Source organism: Oncorhynchus nerka, linkage group LG12 (genome assembly GCF_034236695.1).
Source record: "Oncorhynchus nerka isolate Pitt River linkage group LG12, Oner_Uvic_2.0, whole genome shotgun sequence".
NCBI lineage: Eukaryota > Metazoa > Chordata > Actinopteri > Salmoniformes > Salmonidae > Oncorhynchus > Oncorhynchus nerka.
Genome location: NC_088407.1, coordinates 74,082,752 through 74,104,936, shown reverse-complemented (window position 1 = coordinate 74,104,936; position 22,185 = coordinate 74,082,752). Strand labels below are relative to the sequence as shown.

Sequence of the window (22,185 nt, the reverse complement as noted above, 5' to 3'; positions counted from 1 at the left end):
TGGCCAGATGGTTATGTAGCCACACAGCAGAGGAGAGGGACAGAGGGAGAAGGAGAGAGAGAGAGAGAGAAAAAGAAGAGCGCAGGAGACACCTCACCCTGCTCCACTTCCTCAGGCCACTTTGTGTGTGTGTGTGTGTGTGTGTGTGTGTGTGTGTGTGTGTGTGTGTGTGTGTGTGTGTGTGTGTGTGTGTGTGTGTGTGTGTGTGTGTGTGTGTGTGTGTGTGTGACAGAGAGAGATAGAGCGAGAAAGACAGAAAGAGAGAGAGAGAGATATTATATCCATCAACGTCATAAGATGTGAACATGTGAACGTGTTCCCTGCTCCACATCTGCCTTATCTAAAAGACCACCCACGTCAACCTTGGTCAGACTCTTACTCACTAACTCATTAGTTTGGAAGGGTCTTTCACTCACTGACTCATTAGTTTGGAATGATCTCTCACTCTGACCCTCTTTTAACCCTCTCTGAACCCTGTCTCCACACTTCCTCAAAACACTGACGTGACAATATGGCAGTGCAGAAAATATACTATGTGGACACCTGCTCATCTACATCTCATCTCATCTCATCTACATCTCATTCCAAAATCATGGGCATTATATGGAGTTGGCACCCACCTTTGCTGCTATAACAGCCTCCACTCTTCTGGGAAGGCTTTCTGCTTAAATGTAGGAATATTGCTGCGGGGACTTGCTTCCACTTAACCACAAGAGCATTAATTCGGTCGGGACTGACGTTGGGCAATTAGGCCTGGCTTACGGTCGGCATTCCAAGTCATTCCAAAGGTGTTCTATGGGGTTGAGGTCAGGGCTCTGTGCAGGCCAGTCAAGTTCTTCCACACCGATCTCGACAAACCATTTCTGTTTGGACCTCGCTTTGCACACATTGTGATGCTGAACAAGAAAAGGCCTTCCCCAAACTGTTGCCACAAAGTTGGAAACACATAATCATCTAGAATATCATTGTATGCTGTTGCGTTAAGATTTCCCTTCACTGGAACTAAGGAGCCTAACCCAAACCATGAAAAACAACCCCAGACCATTATTCATCCTCCATCAAACTTTACAGTTGGCACTATGCATTCAGGTAGGTAGCGTTCTCCTGGCATCTACCAAACCCATATTCGTCCATCAGACTGCCAGATGGTAAATTGTGGTTCATTACTCCAGAGAAAGCGTTTTCACTGCTCCAGAGTCCAATGGCGGCGAGCGTTCAAATCAAATCCAATCAAATTTTATTGGTCACATATACATATTTAGCAGATGTTATTGCGGCTGTAGCCAAAATGCTTGTGTTCCTAGCTCCAACAATGCAGTAGCATCTAACAGTGCACCTGTACTGACCGTGCCTTCTGAATAATAGCAGAGTGAACAAGCATTGGCTCGAGTGGTTGAAGTCCTTGATTAACTTTTTGTTCTTCCTGTGACATCAGGTGCTGTAGGTGTCCTGCAGGGCAGGTAGTTTGCCGCCAGTAATGTGTTGGGCAGACCGCACCACCCTCTGGAGAGCACTGCTGTTGCAAGCAGTGCAGTTGCTGTACCAGACGGTGATACTTTCTGTCAGGATGCTCTCAATTATGCACCTGTAGAAGTTTGTGAGCCTCCTTACGTTGAAGAGGCGCTGGTGCGCCTTCTTCACCACACTGTCTGTGTGAGTGGACAATTTCAGATTGTCAGTGATGTGTATGCAGAGGAACTTGAAGCTTTCCACCTTCTCGACTGCAGTCCTGTTGATGTGGATAGGGGGGTGCTCCCTCTGCTGTTTCCTGAAGTCCACAATCAGCTCCTTTGTTTTGTTGACGTTGAGTGAGAGGCTATTTTCCAGGCACCACTCTCGCAGGGCCCTCACTTCCTCCCTGTAGGCTGTCTCGTGATTGTTGGTAATCAGTCTGCAAACTTGATGATTAAGTCGGAGGCGTGCGTGGCCACGCAGTCATGGTTGAACAGGGAGTACAGGAGGGGGCTGAGCACACACCCTTGTGGGGCCCCTGTGTTGAGGTTCAGCGAAGTGGAGGTGTTATTCACCACCTGGGGGCGGACCGTCAGGAAGTCCAGGACCAAGTTGCACAGACCAGGTTCAGACCAGGACTAGGTTCAGACCCAGGGCCCCGAGCTTAATGATGAGCTTGGAGAGTACTATGGTGTTGAATGCTGAGCTTTAGTCAATGAACAGCATTCTTATATGGGTTTACCTTTTGTCCAGATGAGATAGGGCAGTGTGCAGTGCAATGGCGATTGCATCAACTGTGGCTCTATTGGGGCGGTAAGCAAATTGAAGTGGGTCTAGGGTGTCAGGTAAGGTAGAGGTGATATGATCCTTAACTAGCCTCTCAAGCACTTAATTTAGTTCAGTTACCTTTGCTTTCTTGGGTACAGGAACAATTGTGGAAATATTGAAGCAAGTGGGGACAGCAGACTGGATTAGGGAGAGATTGAATGTGTCCGTAAACACTCCAGCCAGCTGGTCTGCGCATGATCTGAGGACGGGATGCTGTCTGGGATGCTAGGGATGCTGAAATGAATGAAGCTCCCGACAAACAGTTATTGTGCTGAAGTTGCTTCAAGAGTCAGTTTGGAACTCGGTAGTGAGTGTTGCATCTGAGGACAGGTGATTTTTACGCACTACGAGCTTCAGCACTCGGCGTTCCCGTTCTGTGATGTTGTATGGCCCACCACTTCGCGGCCTAGCCGTTGTTGCTCCTTGACGTTTACACTTCACAATAACACCATTTAGTTTACAGGGGCAGCTCTAGCAGGGCAGAAAACTGACGAACTGACTCGTTGGAAAGGTGGCATCCTATAACGGTGCCATGTTAAAAGTCACAAGCTCTTCAGTACTGGCCATTCTATTGCAAATGTATGTCTATGGAAATTGCATGGCTGTGTGCTCGATTTTATACACAAAGGGTGTGGCTGAAATAGCCGAACACACACACACACACACACACACACACACACACACACACACACACACACACACACACACACACACACACACACACACACACACACACACTCGCTCTCTCTCGCAGACACACACACACACTCTCTCTCTCACAGACACACACACACACAAACACTCTCTCTCACAGACACACACATACACACACACACACATACACACACATGCACACACAGACACACCCACAGACACACCTACATACACACACAGAGAGAGACACACACACATACACAAACACATGTTCACAGATACATATAGAGAAATACACAGACACACACACATACACACACACACAGAGAAACACACACACACACAGAGAAACACACACACACACAGACACACACACACTTTTGTTCAATAATGTCCTTCTTTATATCCATAAAAATGATGTTTAGCTGGTGCGCTTCAGTCAATAATCCACCCAGTTTTCCTTAATCAAAATGAATACAAAATGAATCCCAAACATTACTAATAAACTTTTCCAAACAAGTCAAACAACGTTTAAAATCAAACCTTAGGTACCCTAATACGTAAAAAATTGATACAATTTAAGATGGAGAATCGTTATTGTCTTTACCGGAGAAAAATACCAAGGAACGTGCTCTCTTCCACTCGTTTGGAAACACTACAGCCCAAATGGAAGCCACCTAGAAAAACTACAATTTCTGGCTAATTTTTCCAAAAACCAGCCTGAAACTCTTTCTAAAAACTGTTGACATCTAGTGGAAGCCCTAGGAACTGCAATCTGGGACGACTTGGCATTATAATAAAAGTGGTTGCCATTGAAAATTGTGATAGGCTGAATCTTTTTTTGGGGGGGGGGTTTGTCCTCTGAGTTTCGCCTACCATATCAGTTCTGTTATACTCACAGACATCATTTCAACAGTTTTAGAAACTTTAGAGGGTTTTATATTATATGCATATCCTAACTTCTGGGCCTGAGTAACAGGCAGTTTAATTTCAGCACGCTTTTCATCCGGACGTCAAAATAATGCCCCCTACTCAAGAGAGGGTAACATAATGTGACTGGCAGAACTGGTGTTGTATGTGGAGGATGAGGGCTGCAGTAGATAGCTCAGATGGGGGAGAGGGGCCTAAGAGGGTTTTATAAATACGCATCAACCAGTGGGTCTTGCGACAGTTATATAGCGATGACCAGATGACCAGATGACCAGAGTGCAGGGATGTGTCCTGTAAGGAGCATTGGTGGCAAATCTGATGGCCGAATGGTAAAGAACATTTAGCTACTCGAGAGCACCCTTAGCTGCCGATCTATAAATTAAGTCTCCGTAATCTAGTATGGGTAGGCTGGTCATCTGAATCAGGGTTCATTTGGCAGCTGGGGTGAAATAGGGGTGATTACAATATAGGAAACCAAGTCTAGATTTAACTTAATCCTGCAGCTTTGATATGTGCTGAGAGAAGGACAGTGAACTGTCTAGCCATACTCCCAAGTACTTGTATGAGGTGACTACTTCAAGCTCTAAACCCTCAGAGGATGTAATAACACCTGTGGGAGGAGGGGCATTCTTCTTACCAAACAGCATTACCTTTGTTTCGGGTGTGTTCAGAACAGGGTTAAGGGTAGAGAAAGCTTGTTGGACACAAATAAAGCTTTGATGTAGAGCATTTAACACAAAATCCCAGGAGGGGCCAGCTGAGTATAAGACTGTAAAATCTGCATATAAATGGATGAGAGAGCTTCCTACTGCCTGAGCTATGTTGTTGATGTAAATTGAGAAGAGTGTGGGGCTTAGGATCGAGCCTTGGGGTACTCCCTTGGTGACAGGCAGTGGCTGAGACAACATATTTTCGGACTTTATACACTGCACTTCGAGGGAGATAGTTAGCAAACCAGGCCAAAGACCCCTCAGACACCAGTACTCCTTAGCCGACCACAAGAATGGAGTGGTCTACTGTATCAAAAGCTTTGGCCAAGTCAATAAAAATAGCAGCACACTAGCCAAGTAGATTGGTCATGAAAGTCAGAAAAGCAATAAATTAAATCGCTCACCTTTGATGATCTTCAGATGTTTGCACTCACGAGACTCCCAGTTATACAATAAATGTTCCTTTTGTTCCATAAAGATGATTTTTATATCCAAAATACCTCCATTTGGTTGGCGCGTAATGTTCAGAAATCCACAGGCTCGAGCGGTCACGACCAGGCAGACGAAAATTCCAAATAGTATCCGTAAAGTTTGTAGAAACATGTCAAACGTTTTTTATAATCAGCGCATGCAAAACGCTGTAGGCACCCAGCCATCCAATGACGCAATGTGATCTTTCTCGCTCATTTTTTCAAAATAAAAGCCTGAAACTATGTCTAAAGACTGTTCACACCATGGGGAAGCCATAGGAAAATGAATCTGGTTGATATCCCTTTAAATGGAGCGAAGGCATGCAATGGAACAGAGAGCTTTCAGGAAAAATAGCACTTCCGGGTTGGATTGTCCTCAGGTTTTAGCCTGCAATATCAGTTCTGTTATACTTACAGACAAGATTTTGACAGTTTTGGAAACTTTAGAGTGTTTTCTGAGAAATAGGCAGTTTAATTTGGGTACGTTTTTCATCCAAACATCAAAATACTGCCCCCTACACTCAACAGGTTAAGGACCTTTTAGGACCCGAATGATCTCCCCCTTTAAATGATGGACGAACCGTGGCTGCCTTCTAAGCAATGGGAACCTCCCCAGAAAAGAGAGACAGGTTAAAAACGTTGGATATAGGCTTGGCGATGATAGGGGTAGCAACCTTAAATAAGAAAGGGTCTCAACCAGATGTATTTTTCAGGGTCAAGTTTAAGGAGCTCCTTTAGCACCTTGGACTCAGTGACTGCCTCCAGGGTGAAACTTTGTAGCGGGGCAGGGGAAAAAGAGGAAGAAGGATCGGGGATAGTCGCAGTAGACGTTGTGGGAGATAAGGGAATGTTGGACGGGCAAGTAGTCAAATAGGAATCCTGACTTAATGAAGTGGTGATTTAAGAGCTCAGCCATGTGCTTCCACATCATCAACATTAAGGGACATAGGCAGCTGTGAGGAGGAGGGTTTATTCTCCAGGTCTTTAAACGTTTTCAAGAACTTCTTGGGGTTAGACCCACTGAGAGAGAACTGCTCCTTAAAGTAGCTAACTTTGGCCTTCCGGATATCCTGAGTGCAATTATTTCTCATTTACCTGAAAGATAGCCAGTCAGCCTGAATATGCGTGTGCCAAGCCTTTCACCAAATGAAATTATTGAGGTGGAGTAAGATCACGGTCGAACCAGGGGCTGAACCTGTTTTTAATTCTCATTTTCTTTATGGGGGCGTGTTTGTTGACAATACCACTGAAAATATCAAGAAATAATGTCCAAGTATCTTCGACAGAGGGGATCAAGCTGATTCTATATCATTTTACAGATTTACAATTTTTCTTGAACTACATTGTTGGTTAAGGGCTTGTAAATATTCATTTCACTTTACGTTCTACACCTGTTGTGTTCGGCATGTAACAAATACAATTAGATTTGACTTGAAATGGAACCTTATTTCCTTTTTAGTGCACTTTAGTGCCTTTGGACCATTGCCCACAGGGTCCTTGTCAAAAGAAATGCACTTTATAGGGGATAGGCTGCCATCTTGGGACACTACCACTATCTTTTATCACTATGTTGTTGTGATTGTGAAACGGCATAAAGGCAGGAATCAAAAGGTAGAAAGAGAACAATGGAGAATCATGTGGAATATGACAATGTGATCTGGGCGGGTTGTGTGTTCTGACAAGGCTTCAGTGTGAATGACAACTACATTAGTACACTATTACAACTACACATCACACATACAACAATCTAACCAAGCTGTATCAGACAAGCATTAGTCAATGCTAACACCCTATCAATGGCTTATATTAGACTATAAACGCAACGATACAATGAACCGCAAACATTTAAACATTTAAAACATTGAACATGAGAAGGATTAAAACAATTCTTCCACAATAATACAATTCTTCCACAATAATACAATTCATCCACAATAATACAATTCATCCACAATAATACAATTCATCCACAATAATACAATTCATCCACAATAATACAATTCATCCACACAATTCATCCACACAATCGCATCATATTTCCATTCGAGATTTAAAACTGTTGTAATACTCATTCAGATAATTGCATTGGGCTACAGTCCTGCTGTCACTAATTGGTGTCAACACACACACACACACACACATGTTTACACACACACACGTTCACACACACACACACACATGTTTACACACACACACGTTCACACACACACACACACATGTTTACACACACACACGTTCACACACACACGTTCACACACACACACACACACACACACTTTCGCACACACATGTTTACGCACACACAGACATTTACGCACACACACACAGACGTTCACATACACACAGACGTTCACATACACACACATTCACACACAAACACACACACGTTCACAGAGACACACACACGTTCACACAAACACACGTTCACACACACACACACACACATTAACACACACGCTTTCACACACACACACATGTTCACACGCTCATGTTCATACACACACACACGTTCACACACAAACACACAAAAGTTCACAGACACACACATACATTCACACACACACACATGTTTACACACACACACACGTTCACACACACATTCACACACAAACACACACACGTTCACAGAGACACACACACGTTCACACACACACACATTAACACACACGCTTTCACACACACACACATGTTCACACGTTCACGCACTCATGTTCATACACACACACACACACGTTCACACACACATTCACACACAAACACACACACGTTCACAGAGACACACACACGTTCACACACACACACATTAACACACACACTTTCACACACACACACACACATGTTCACACGTTCACGCACTCATGTTCATACACACAGAAACATTCACAAAAACACACAAAAGTTTACACACACACACGTTCCCACACACACACACACACACACATTAACACACACACTTTCACACACACACACACACACACACACACACACACACACACACACACACACACACACACACATTCACACACAAACACACAAACACTTTCACAAACACACTCATGTTCATACACACACACACACACACACACGTTCACACACATTCACACACAATCACATACACGTTCACACACGTTCACACACACACAGGTTCACACAGACACATTCACCCACACACACGTTCACACACACACTCATTCACACGTTGACAAACGCACACACACGTTCACACACACACACACGTTCACACACACGCTTTCACAAGTTCACACACACGTTCACAAATGTTTGCATACACTGTACACATAATAGAGGATGGAATGCCCACATTCACTAGCACACAGACAGCAGTATAAAATACAGGCATGCCTGGAAAAAACATGAAACGGGAACAATGGCATGTCACTACCTTGAGAATAGGTTGGGACAGCGTTCAACGTGCCTTCACAATGTGTGTTTGGCTGCTAAGAGATCGGTGGCACAAGCCCCTCTGTTCAGCAGCACTTACACTGTTCTGGTAAATCCCTCGGTCTCATCCCCACAATGACACAACACAGGCCTTCCCAGATAATGTTCTGGAACTACGCTCCTCTGGAAGAGGCTGGCACGACTGTGTTCAGAGGGAAGGATTGAACAAGGTGCCTCTAAACCGCTAAGCTTCCTTGGCTGCCATCTTAGCTTGTCCAAGGTGATGTGCACACAGAGAGAGAGAGAGAGAGAGAGAGAGAGAGAGAGAGAGAGAGAGAGAGAGAGAGAGAGAGAGAGAGAGATACATCCAGTACAGTGGGTCAAACACACAGAAAACGAATCAACGAAGCAACAAACAGTGCCCCTTCTCATACATTGTAAGGTTTGGTGTGTGTGTGTCTTGGCGACAGGTGCATTAGGGCCCTTTGTGAACAGCCAGGCCACCCATGATATACAAGTCAATGTTAGACCCCCTCTCTCACCCTCTCCCTCTGTCTCGCTCTCTCTCGCTCTCTCTCTCTCTCCCTCCCTCTCTCACCCTCTCCCTCTCTGTCTCGCTCTCTCTCTCTCCCTCTCTCTCTCTCTCCCTCCCTCTCTCACCCTCTCCCTCTCTCTCTCTCTCTCCCCTCCCTCTCTCTCTCTCTCTCTCTCTCTCTCTCCCTCACTCTCTCACCCTCTCCCTCTCTTTCTCTCTCTCTCTCCCTCTCTCTCTCCCTCCCTCTCTCACCCTCTCCCTCTCTTTCTCTCTCTCCCTCTCTTTCTCTCTCTCTCTCTCTCCCTCCCTCCCTCTCTCTCTCTCTCTCTCTCTCTCCCTCCCGCTCCCTGTCTTGGCAGGCCTTGGTCAGCCACAGAAGCGAGTCAGACCCAGGGCCTCCCAACAGTCATGCTGAAAAGAAAAGGAAAAACGGAGCAGGAAAAAAACCACAATGGTTTTAATCCCTTTGTTTTATCTATAATTAATGAAATCCATTTATTTCCTTTCCTTTATGAATTTGTTCCCTCTCCTCCACTCAGAAAACCAACACTGTAAATGTTGGCCACAGGACGAGTGTATAGCCTAGCGGACACAACAGCAGACAAATGAGAACTGGAGGAGCCCTCTGTAGTCCAAGCCAACCAACCTGACATGGGAAACCTCAGCGAGCCTCTGAATAGAACACAGACATTGTGTGGTGAATGGAAGTGATTAGACTCATTGGATTGTAATACAGAGCGTACAGTAGATTTAAGTCAGTGGGACAGTATTTCGTTCTCTCTGTCTCTCTCTCTCTCTCTCTCTCTCACGCACACACCAAAGCACACATGAGCTCCTGCACACACACACACACACACACACACACACACACACACAGCACTGAGACAGAGGGGCGTGTTCATTCACAGCTGACTCAGCTATGAGATACAGCTGGCAATAAGTCACAAAATGAAATGAAACCACATTGAAGTAGCCTGTTCACAACAAGCAATTTCCAAATGTACGCAGCTAGAGTGAGATGATAATAGTGAAAAGAACAACCAGAAACACTGCAGTCCTACAGCATAAAGAACTGTTTATCCCCCAAGATGAACAAGTAAATAATTAAAGGGGATTGCCAGAACACACACACACAGTAAACCGTACCTTCGGTATCTAGAACCCTGTGTCTCAGTGGCTCTCTGGACAGCCAATCCATTTCCACCTGATTTCTTCATTTGACAGTAATTCCAGCCCTATGTTCCATTCTGCAGCTTTAATGAATAATGGAATAAATGTGCTTAAACTGGGGAGTCAGACAGACAGGACAGGAGTCAGTTAGTTTAACATCACCACTGCCATCAGCCATGACATTAATTGCACCCTAATACTGCAGGCAGTGGTGACTGGGGGTGGGGGGGGGCCAGGAGGAGAAGGGAAGGCCAGGAGGAGAAGGGAAGGCCAGGAGGAGAGAAGGAGGGAGGGGGGGGGTACCAGGAGTAGAGAGGGAGATGGGGGGTACCGGGAGGAGAGAGGGAGGGAGGGGATGCTGGGAGGAGAGAAGGGAAGGCCAGGAGGAGAGAAGGAGGGAGGGGGGGCAGGTACCAGGAGGAGAGAGGGAGATGATGGGGGTACCGGGAGGAGAGAGGGAGGGAGGGGATACCAGGAGGAGAGAAGGGAAGGCCAGGAGGAGAGAAGGAGGGGAGGGGGTACCAGGAGGAGAGAGGGAGATGGGGGGGTGCCGGGAGGAGAGAGGGAGGGAGGGGATGCCAGGAGGAGAGAAGGGAAGGCCAGGAGGAGAGAGGAAGAAGGGGGGCAGGAGGAGAGAAGGAGGGAGGGGGGTACCAGGAGGAGAGAGGGAGATGGGGGATACCGGGAGGAGAGAGGGAGGGAGGGGATGCCGGGAGGAGAGAAGGGAAGGCCAGGAGGAGAGAAGGAGGGGGTACCAGGAGGAGAGAGGGAGATGGGGGGGGGTACCGGGAGGAGAGAGGGAGGGAGGGGATGCCAGGAGGAGAGAAGGAGGGGGTACCAGGAGGAGAGAGGGAGATGGGGGGTACCGGGAGGAGAGAGGGAGGGAGGGGATGCCAGGAGGAGAGAAGGGAAGGCCAGGAGGAGAGAGGAAGAAGGGGGGGGAGGAGAGAAGGAGGGAGGGGGGGGTACCAGGAGGAGAGAGGGGAGATGGGGGGATACTGGGAGGAGAGAGGGAGGGAGGGGATGCCAGGAGGAGAGAAGGGAAGGCCAGGAGGAGAGAGGAAGAAGGGGGCAGGAGGAGAGAAGGAGGGGGGTACCAGGAGGAGAGAGGGAGATGGGGGATACCGGGAGGAGAGAGGGAGGGAGGGGATGCCAGGAGGAGAGAAGGGAAGGCCAGGAGGAGAGAGGAAGAAGGGGGTACCAGGAGGAGAGAGGGAGATGGGAGGGGGGTACCGGGAGGAGAGAGGGAGGGGATGCCAGGAAGAGAGAAGGGAAGGCCAGGAGGAGAGAGGAAGAAGGGGAGGTACCAGGAGGAGAGAGGAAGAAGGGGAGGTACCAGGAGGAGAGAGGAATAAGGGGGGCAGGAGGAGAGAAGGAGGGGGGTACCAGGAGGAGAGAGGGAGGGGATGCCAGGAAGAGAGAAGGGAAGGCCAGGAGGAGAGAGGAAGAAGGGGAGGTACCAGGAGGAGAGAGGAAGAAGGGGGTACCAGGAGGAGAGAGGGAGATGGGGGGGGGGTACCGGGAGGAGAGAGGGAGGGGATGCCAGGAAGAGAGAAGGGAAGGCCAGGAGGAGAGAGGAAGAAGGGAGGTACCAGGAGGAGAGAGGAAGAAGGGGGGCAGGAGGAGAGAAGGGAGATGGGGGGGGGGGGGGGGGGTCAGCCACTCCAGGGTGACGGGTTGAGTGGTGGAGCCAGTGGAGAAAGGACTATGTAAAAGTAGATTAGCATTGTCCTCTCTCTGGGCAAGTGGTGACCATTACATAGATAGTAAGGTCACTCTGCACTTTTTCATCCCCTGATCTCGCTAACTTTTCAGCCTTAGCATAGTGGACCATTTTCTGGCATTAACATGCCGTTCAGGGCTCATTTGTACTAGACAGGGTAGGTTGGTGTTGGTTAAGTGTCTATCATTACCTCTAAGAGCTGTCCACGCCACTCTCCATAGGTCAGACAGCAGGTATTATAGAGCCGGGGTAGAACTAAGAACCAGATGGAAGCAAACAGAATGAAATGGAGAGGAGACTACCTGAACAAACTACCTGAACAACTACCTGAACAACTTCCTGAACAAACTTGTCCAAAAAGAAACTCTCAATTTTATTGTAAAACCTTTTTCTGCGTATTTAGTTGGTTTATTAATATGTATATTTTGTTTCATAAAGCTGCCTAAATGTTGGTTTTGATTTAAGATCAGTGTTCCTTTGATGAGTTAGATTTATCAAGATTTTCTTTGCGTTCATCAGAGAGGAAATCTGACAGAGATCTCAGTCTTGAGCAGCCATGATGTCCGATGCCTTCAGTGCTGCTGACAGTGTGGCGCATTGACAACTCTTTAGACGCTTAGCGGAACGTTCCACTTTGAATATCCGCGAGTAGATTTTCAGAGGGTTTTGTGTTTTTGGGATCACAAAAACAAGTTCCTTTCCACAATAAGTGGTGTAATGTAACAAGTTACTTTTAATAATGGCAGTAACTTTGTAACCTAACAAGTTACTTTTATTAAAAGTAACGTTCCCCAACACTGCAGATAAATAATTAACTAAAGCTGCTAGACTTTAAGCTCGGAGGACACAAACCCGCTCAAACATGAAGCCTGACGTGCCAACACCTTGTTCTTGGCTGATAACACACCAGCTACGGGAAGAGTGAGTCTCTCTCTCTCTCTCTCTCTCTCGTCGGAGTGCATGCTGGGAGTGAGTCGTCAAGCAGGAGTGATTGTGAGAGCGAATGGAATTTCTTTTCACTCTATTGGGTTTTGGTATGTATATATATATATATTGATTAGTTTAGTTGCTTTAATGGTATATTGTTTAACTATCACTAAGCACGTATAGGGGTGGTGGGATCTTTGAGGTTGGTTTTTCGCGAGGGCACAACCAGCAATGGCCACTCGCGGAAGTGTAGAGTTTGAAAAACTTAGTCGGAGGCATGGAGTAAAGATTCCTGCTGCGGCCGGGTGTTCAGTGGAAGAATGTAGCTTGGCTGTGGGTGCTATCATTGGGTATGATAGCATCAAATCAGCCTCAAGGATGAATCGCGCTGTAGTGATATTCTTAGATTCAATTGAAAAGGTGAATAAGATAGTTGAGAGGGGTGTTGTGTTGCGGGAGACACAGACGCGGGTATTTCCGCTTTTGAATCCGGCAAAGAAAGTTATACTTTCTAACGTGCCACCATTTGTTAGAGATGAAGTGTTGGAGCGAGAGTTATCTCGCCATGGTCAAATAGTATCTACAATAAAGAAAGTTCCTTTTGGATGCAAATCTCCGTTGTTGAAACATGTCGTGTCTCATAGGAGACAATTGCATATGATTTTAAAAAAGGACGGAGATTAACTGAATTTAGCGTTCAGTTTTAAGATTGATGGATTTGATTATGTCTTCTATGCATCTACTGAATCAATGAAATGCTTTGGCTGTGGAAGAGAGGGGCATTTGGTGCGTAGTTGTCCCGAGAATGAGCGCGGCAACTCACGCACCACCGCGAAGGGATGAACATGCTGAGGGTGCAGGGGAAGAGAGAAGGTGGGCAGATGTGGTTGGAAAAGTAGGAGAGGAAGGCATTGTGGATACGGGGGCAATTGTGGTAGATCAGAACAAAGAGGGAGGGGAAACAGTAGGTGAGATTGCGACTGCCGTCGCTGAGCTGGTGCTGGAAAATTAAATTGGAGGTCAAGAGGAGATTGAAATAACGGAAAAGGAAGCAGATGTTTTCAAAATACAGAGGAGTAAAAGGAAGAATGTAAGGGGTGGTGAAGGGTCTAATTCTAAGAGAAAGGTAGAGATTGATAAATCAGTTGAAGATGAACAAGTTGTAGAGATGGTGGAGTTTTCTTCTGGGGAGGATAGCGAGAGTGAGTCATCTGACGCGTCACAACAATATAGTGAGATAAATGGGGTGGAAGGGAGGTATGGGATCGAGAAGATACGTCAATTTCTGAAGTTGACAAAAGGGAAGAAATATATGCAGGATTACAATGTAACTGATTTTTTCCCTGAAGGTGAATTGTTTATTGAATCAGCAAAGTTTCTGATGTCAAAAATTACAGGGGGAAGTTTGAAAAGCCCTGAAATTGCTAGACTCAAGAAAGTGGTCACAAGAGTGATAAGTGATGTAAATTCTAAAGAAAATGAAAGAGTTCAGTTGCAGTTTTAACTCTGTAAAGAGATGTGGTGGCTGTATCTTCCTCTGTATTTATTCATTTTTCATCCATGAGCAGTTTTAAGATTTCTTCTTTAGACGTAAATGGGGCAAGAGATGTTAAAAAAATAGCCATGGTGTATGAGTTAATAAGGGGAAAGGGAAGTGACATACATTTTCTACAAGAAACGCATAGTAATTTGGAAAATGAAGTTAAGTGGCAACAGGAGTGGGGGGGGACAGTGGTGTGTAGTCATAAAAACTCAAAAAGTGGGGGTGTGGTTATCTTGTTCTCAAAAGGGTTTTTGCCTTTGTCATATGAGGTTGAAGAGGTAGTTGAGGGGAGGTTATTAAAAGTTAGAGCAAGGTATGAAAACATCACTATGTGTCTGATAAATGTATATGCCCCAGTGGTGACAGTTGAGAGGGTATGTTTTTTAGAGACATTATCAAATACCATTGAGAAATGTAACAAAGAAGATTATTTATTTATTGCTGGGGATTTTAACTGCACAGTTAGCGATTTAGATAGAAATCACCAAGACCATCATATAGCCTCAATGACTTTTTTAAAACGCCTCATTGTAACACATGAACTGTGTGATATTTGGCGGAGTCAACATGGAGGAACAAGGCAGTACACCTGGACGCATGTGAGAGAGAACATCATCTCTATAGCCAGGTTAGATAGGTTTGATGTTTTTGAGCATCAATCTCAGGTCTGTAAATCAAGTGTGATAACTCCAGTGGGGTTTTCTGATCATTGTTTAATAACAGAGGTGGTGTTCATTAACAATGTAAAACCCAAAAGCGCATACTGGCATTTTAATATAACTTTATTGAGTGATGCTCACTTCAGGAACTGTTCCAGTTTTTTCTGGGAGAGGTGGAGGTCTCAAAAGGCCAGTTTTGTATCCCTTCAACAGTGGTGGGATATAGGGAAAATCCAGATCCAACAATTTTGTAATCAAAACACGAGGAATGTCACCAAGGATATCACCAGATCAATGAAAGCCCTAGAGTTTGAAATAGTGGAACTCATGAAGTTGGTTGAGACCACAGGAGATCGAGGCCATACTCAGGCCCTCAAGAGGAGAAAAGATGCATTGGCAGACCTGCTGGGTATCAGAGCACAGGGGGCATTGGTGAGAAGTAAGTTTCAGGGAATATCTGAAATGGATGCCTCATCCAAATTTTTCTTTGGTTTAGAGAAAAAGAATGGACAAAGAAAAATTATTCATTGTCTCAAATCAGCTGTTAGACAAGAGCTCACTAGCCCTAGTGAAATTAGAAAGAGGGCAGTAGAGTTCTATGCTGAGCTCTACAAGTGTGAGTACAAAGAGGATAAAACAGTGACACAGAAGTTCTTTGATGGGCTCCCAAAGGTGGCTGCAGAAGCTAAGGTTGAGCTTGAGCAACCATTGTCTTTGCAGGATTTATACACTGCATTAAAAGGCATGGAAAATGGAAGAGCACCAGGCATTGATGGGCTTATCGTTGACTTTTTTAAGTCTTTTTGGGCTATGTTGGGAGAGGATTGGTTAGAAGTAGTTAATGATAGTTTAACCGGAGGGTTACTACCAATAAGCTGCAGAAGGGCTGTCCTCACCCTACTGCCCAAAAAGGGTGACCAGAGGGAGGTGAAGAACTGGAGGCCGGTGGCTTTATTGTGCACTGATTATAAGATATTGTCAAAGGCTTTGTCCAACAGGCTGAGGGAGGTGATGGGGCAAATCATACATACGGATCAGTCCTACTGTGTTCCTGGCAGGCAGATAGGGGATAACATTTCTCTGATTCGTGATTTTTTTGGACGTCTCTAGGGCTATTGGGTTGGATGCTGGTCTAATTTCAATTGATCAGGAAAAGGCATTTGACCGAGTTGAACATCAATATTTATGGCACACGTTTGAGGCGTTTGGGTTCAGCTCTGGTTTTATTGCCATGATAAAGGTGATATATGGTGACATTGAAAGTGTATTGAAAGTTAACGGTGGTTTGAGTGCTCCTTTTAAAGTGTGTAGAGGTATTAGGCCGGGATGTTCTTTGTCAGGAATGTTATATGCCATTGCTATAGAGCCACTGCTAAATAGCATTAGAAGTCGCATTGCAGGGGTGTACTTTTCAGAGGATATTCCTCCTATTCGTCTCTCAGCCTATGCTGATGATGTAGTTGTGTTAGTGAAAAATCAAGCGGAGGTGGATAGCTTGAGTCTAATGGTTGATCGTTTTAGGGGAATATCCTCTGCAAAGGTACATTGGGAAAAGAGTTGTGCGTTACAGATTGGAGAATGGTCTGGAGGGATCAAGGCTTTGCCAGGGGGGCTAGAATGGTGTAAGGGAGGTTTTAAGTATCTTGGAGTGTACCTAGGAGATGAGGGGACTATGGAAAAAAATTGTAGTGGGGTGGTTGAAATGGTGGAAGGGAGGATGAGGAGATGGCGTTGGTTACTATCTCGTATGTCATATAGGGGGCGCACTATTATAGTTAACAATGTGATTGCCTCTGCACTGTGGCATCGGTTGTCAGTTTTAGAACCACCATCTGGCCTTCTGGCTAAGATACAGGCAATTATTGTGGATTTATTTTGGGATAAATATCACTGGGTTCCACAAAGTGTTTTGTATTTGTCAAAAGAGGAGGGGGGACAAGGTCTTGTACATCTTGCTAGTAGGGCTGCTGCTTTCCAGTTTCAGTTTATTCAAAGGTTGCTTTATGGACCGGAAAATGTGGTGTGGAGAGGGGTGGCAGGTCTTGTATTACAGCGGGTTGGAGGATTAGGTTTAAAGAAGGCTTTATTTCTGGTTGATAGTAGTCAGATTTCTAGGGAGGGAGTACCTCCGTTTTACAGAGGCCTTCTCAGAGTGTGGAGCATAATGAAGGTGTCCAGACGAACTTCAGCGGAGTCAGTGCATTGGCTGTTGGAGGAACCTCTGGTGTATGGGGCAAGACTGGATTGTACAACTGCAGCTGTTCCACATTTCTCCAAGATTCTGGTGAAGGGGAAAATCATCACCTTAAGACAGTTAATGGCCATGGCTGGGCCCGCCTTAATGAATGGAAGACGGGTGGCAGAACATTTGGGGATGAGGTCGGAAAGGATTGTCGGACAAATGCTGGGGAGCTGCAGGAAGGCTCTGCCAGCGGAAGAATGGGGTATGCTTAGTAGTCACAAGAAGAAGGTACAAGATGAAGACGTCTCATTTCCAAGACTAGGGATTACACCAAATATCCCAGAGTCAGAAAGAAAGGCGTTATTGCTGGATTTGAGAGGGTTGGAGGAGGTGGGTTTGGATGAGGTGAATGGGAAGGACTTGTATAGGGGGTGTGTCAAGGTGTTGAATAAAGATAAATTGAAAAATAGAAAAGACACTCCATGGAGGGTAAAATTGGGCATTGATGACAAGGTAAAGCCAGCATGGAGAGCACTGTACAAGCCACCGTTACAAAAGGGTACTGGTGATATGCAATGGAGGGTTTTACATGGCATCATTGCAGTTAATGCTTTTGTATCTGTTATTAATTCAGATGTTAGAGATGGATGTCCTTTTTGTAATGTAAGAGAAACCATTTTTCACTGTTTTGTGGAGTGTGAGAGGATAAAACCTCTATTGGAAATGCTGGAATCTTTGTTTAAAGCTGTAGGGGAGTTTTTCAATAACACTGTTTTTATTTTGGGGTTTCAATATAGTAAACAACAGAAAAGAAAATGTCAAATGTTAAATTTTATTTTGGGACAAGCTAAGATGTCAATTTTTCTGAGTAGGAAACATAAGATAGAAACGGGATATGGGCAGGATGTGAGATGTGTTTTTAAAGGATTAGTGAAAGCAAGAATAAAAGTAGATTTTGAGTTCTTTTCAGCTGTAAAAGACATCCTATTATTTAAGGAGAAGTGGGCCTACGAAGTGGGCCTACGAAGGAGCGCTTTGTTTTGTAGAGGAGGGGAAATTATTTTTTGCTGATGAAATAAGTTGAATGTATATGTTATGGATTTATTTTATTTTTGTTTAGGAATTACATTTGTTGTTTAATTTCTGAAAAGGCAGTGTGTCATTATTTATGTTAACACTTGAGTAAAAAATAAAGGTTTTATAAAAACTCTCTCTCTCTCTCTCTCTCTCTCTCTCGCCATCCTATCGTACCACACAGACACACTCACAAACATACACACACACACACATACACACACAGAGAAACACACACAAACACAAAGAGAAACACACACACACACACACACTGATATACTCACTCACACATTCTTAGTTAACATTTTCCAGAGATGCCTGGCATGTGCCATTACCCACAATGCACTTTGGGGGCCACCCTTCAGACTGCTGCCACATCCCAGCGCTGCGGACTGTCAGACCGGGCTCTCCGCTGCTCCTTCATACCACCATTAAGACTCGCGTCTCTATCCAGGCTGTCTCTCTGGAGAGGACGGGCCGCAGACACACACAGACAAAGGGGGATGGCGAGGGCAAGTATAATGTCAAGAGTGGTTTCTTTAGATAAGACAGGATTGTGAATAGTTTAACATGGTGTGATGCATTATCTATATCTGGCTCTGCCATGTCCCTTTCCGTTTACCTTCTCTGTCTATATCCTCTTCACTTAGTGAGACCAGCCAGAGTCATTATGCCTGATTATATTGAGGAGTGGACCCGTTTTGGAGATAACCCTGTACAAACACTGCCTCTATAAATCTCCAGCTCCAGTCCAGTCATACCAGTCTGCAACCAGGGGATGACCTACTGTACAGCCTTCCACTCCACTCCTCCAGGGACACCTCACCTCAGAGGGGACACATTAACTAAGGCTAGGGATTCCACAACATCCGCTGAAAAGGCAGAGCTCGAAATTCAAAAATGTTTTTTGAAATATTTAACTATCATACATTCACAAGTGCAATACACCTAATTAAAGCTTAACTTCTTGTTAATCTACGCATCATGTCCGATTTCAAAAAGGCTTTACAGCGAAAGCACACCATATGATTATGTTAGGTCAGAGCCAAGTCATATTTATATCCAAAAATCTCCGTTAACATTGGCGCGTTATGTTCAGTAACGTTGTGCCTCGAAAACATCCGGCGAATTTGCAGAGAGCCACATCAATTTACAGAAATACTCATCATAAATGTTGATAAAAGATACAAGTGTTATGCATGGAATTTTAGATCCACTTCTCCTTAATGCAACCGCTGTGTCAGATTTCAAAACGCTTTACGGAAAAAGCACACCATGCAATAATCTGAGTACAGAGCTCAGATACAAAAACAAGCCATGTTGTGAAGTAAAAGTCAGAAATAGTGTTGTAAATATTCACTTACCTTTGATGATCTTCATCAGAAATGTTTGCTTTGTTCGATAAAGTCCATCATTTATGTCCAAATACCTCTCTTTTGTTAGCGCGTTTAGTTCAGAAATCCAAACTCACGAGGCGCGGACAAGTCCAGGCGAAAGTTTAGACGAAAAGACCAAAAAGTTATATTACAGTTCGTAGAAACATGTCAAACGATGTATATACTCAATCTTTAGGATGTTTTTATCATAAATCTTCAATAATGTTTCAACCGGACAATTCCTTTGTCTTTAGAAATGCAATGGTACGCAGGTCGCTCTCACAGCCACGTGCGTGACCAGCTCATGTCCTTCTGCCAGACACCTGATTTAAACAGCTCTCATTCTCTCCCCCTTCACAGTAGAAGCCTGAAACAAGGTTCTATAGACTGTTGACATATAATGGAAGCCTTAGGAAGTGCAATGAGTTGAAAAACTAAAAACCTCAGATTTCCCACTTCCAGGTTGGATTTTTCTCAGGTTTTTGCCTGCCATATGAGTTCTGTTATACTCAGACATCATTCAAACCGTTTTAGAAACTTCAGAGTGGTTTCTATCCAAATCTACTAATAATATGCATATATTAGCGTCTGGGCCTGAGTAGCAGGAAATTTACTCCGGGCACGCTTTTCATCCGAACGTCAAAATGCTGCCCCCTATCCCAAACAGGTTTTAAAGGTGCGTCTGGGCATTCCTCCTCCTCTATGGGTCTCAGAGTGGAGCTTCAAGGTGGCGTGAGGGCGTTGAAGTAAAGTCTGTGTAAAGTAGTGCATCTAAACCACCTAGGATAGGATAAAGTAATCCCTCTCACCCCCCCCCCCCCCTTAAAAGATTTAGATGCACTACTGTTCCACTGGATGTCATAAGGTGAATGCACCAATTTGTAAGTCGCTCTGGATAAGAGCGTCTGCTAAATGACTTAAATGTAAATGTAAATGTGTAAAGTAAAGTCTGAGAGAGAGCGAGAGAGAGAAAGAAAGAGAGAGAGAGAAAGAAAGAAAGAGAGAGAGATAGACAGACAGAGAGAGAGAGAGAGAGAGAGAGAGAGAGAGAGAGAGGGAGAGAGAGAGAGAGAGAGAGAAAGAAAGAGAGAGAGAGAGAGAGAGAGAGAGAGAGAGAGAGAGAGAGAGAGAGAGAGAGAGAGAGAGAGAGAGAGAGAGAGAGAGAAAAGAAAGAGAGAGAGAGAGAGAGACAGAGAGAGAGAGAGAGAGAGAGAGAGAGAGAGAAAGAAAGAGAGAGAGAGAGAGAAAAGAAAGAGAGAGAGATAGACAGAGAGAGAGAGAGAGAGAGAGAGAGACAGAGAGAGAGAGGAAGAAAGAAAGAGAGAGAGAGAAATAAAGAGAGAGAGATAGACAGAGAGAGAGAGAGAGAGAGAGAGAGAGAGAGAGAGAGGGAGAGAGAGAGAGAGAAAAAAAGAGAGAGAGATAGACAGAGAGAGAGAGAGATAGACAGAGAGAGAGAGAGAAAGAAAGAAAGAAAGAGAGAGAGATAGACAGAGAGAGAGAGAGAGAGAGAGAGAGAGAGAGAGAGAGAGAGAGAAATACGTGTTTTGTCTATAGTGATGAAAGGTGAGTGGGATTGGTTGGTATATAGAGATGCCATTTTTGTCCTCTGTAGCCCCGTCCTTTAACCCAGAGAGGGAGAGAGAGAGAGGGGAGAGAGAGGAGAGAGAGAGAGGGGAGAGAGAGAAGAGAGAGAGAGAGAGAGAGAGAGAGGGAGAGAGAGTGAGCAAGAAGGAAAGAGAGAGAGAGAGAGGTAGGGGAAAAAATGAGGTGGAAACTGAGCTGCACTTTCTAACCTCCTGCCCAATATATTAGAGAGACATATTTCCCTCAGATTACAGAGAGAGAGAAATGGAGGGATGAGATTACTCGTCATGACTAAAGGCATTTATCTTTTCCTTCATCCTGCGTAGCATCTTCAACTCTCCTCTGCCTTCACTCTCTTTATCCACCTCTCTATCGCTCGCTCTCTCCTTCTTCCACCCCATCTGTCTCTATTAGTCACTCTGAGTAATTGAATTCTGAAGTGCTCAACAGTATTGTTCATTTGGGAGTGCTCACAGAACACCTATGTCACCTGTCATTCAAGGTGAAGAGAGAGACAATTTTCAAGAGCAATAATATTCTGTCATAATATAAAACAAAATAGCACCCCCACACACATTTATACTAACACAAAAATACATATTTTCATAATAAATACACAAAGCAAACTCACACTTTAAAAACAGATACTTCTGTGTGGGATGTAGAATTAGTTTCTAGAAATGTTTTCTAAATGTGATCCATACTATCATCAATGCGTGTGATTATGTGAGTGCAATTATCATGACAATCTTAGGAGAAAAAAAACCTATGTATGTTATTTCATAATTACGGCATGTAGATATTGAACCATGTTCATAACAACTTAACTCCAGATATTCCACATGCGAATCCCCAAGCACAGAGCACAGATGGCTGTACCAACAAAGGGTATAATCATGTTATGGCAATTTAAATATTGGCAATCTCATCAAGAAGACCAGATATGTTTGAGATTACAAAATC

At 44.7% G+C, this 22,185-nt stretch overlaps 1 long non-coding RNA gene across 1 annotated transcript; it reads left to right on the top strand.

The window, feature by feature from the left end:
- Positions 1 to 12,824: 12,824 nt before the first annotated feature.
- Positions 12,825 to 20,815, top strand: LOC135574364 (uncharacterized). The gene is made up of 2 exons (XR_010465414.1): positions 12,825 to 12,908; positions 18,444 to 20,815. It is a non-coding gene; the product is annotated as an uncharacterized LOC135574364 (long non-coding RNA).
- Positions 20,816 to 22,185: the final 1,370 nt, after the last annotated feature.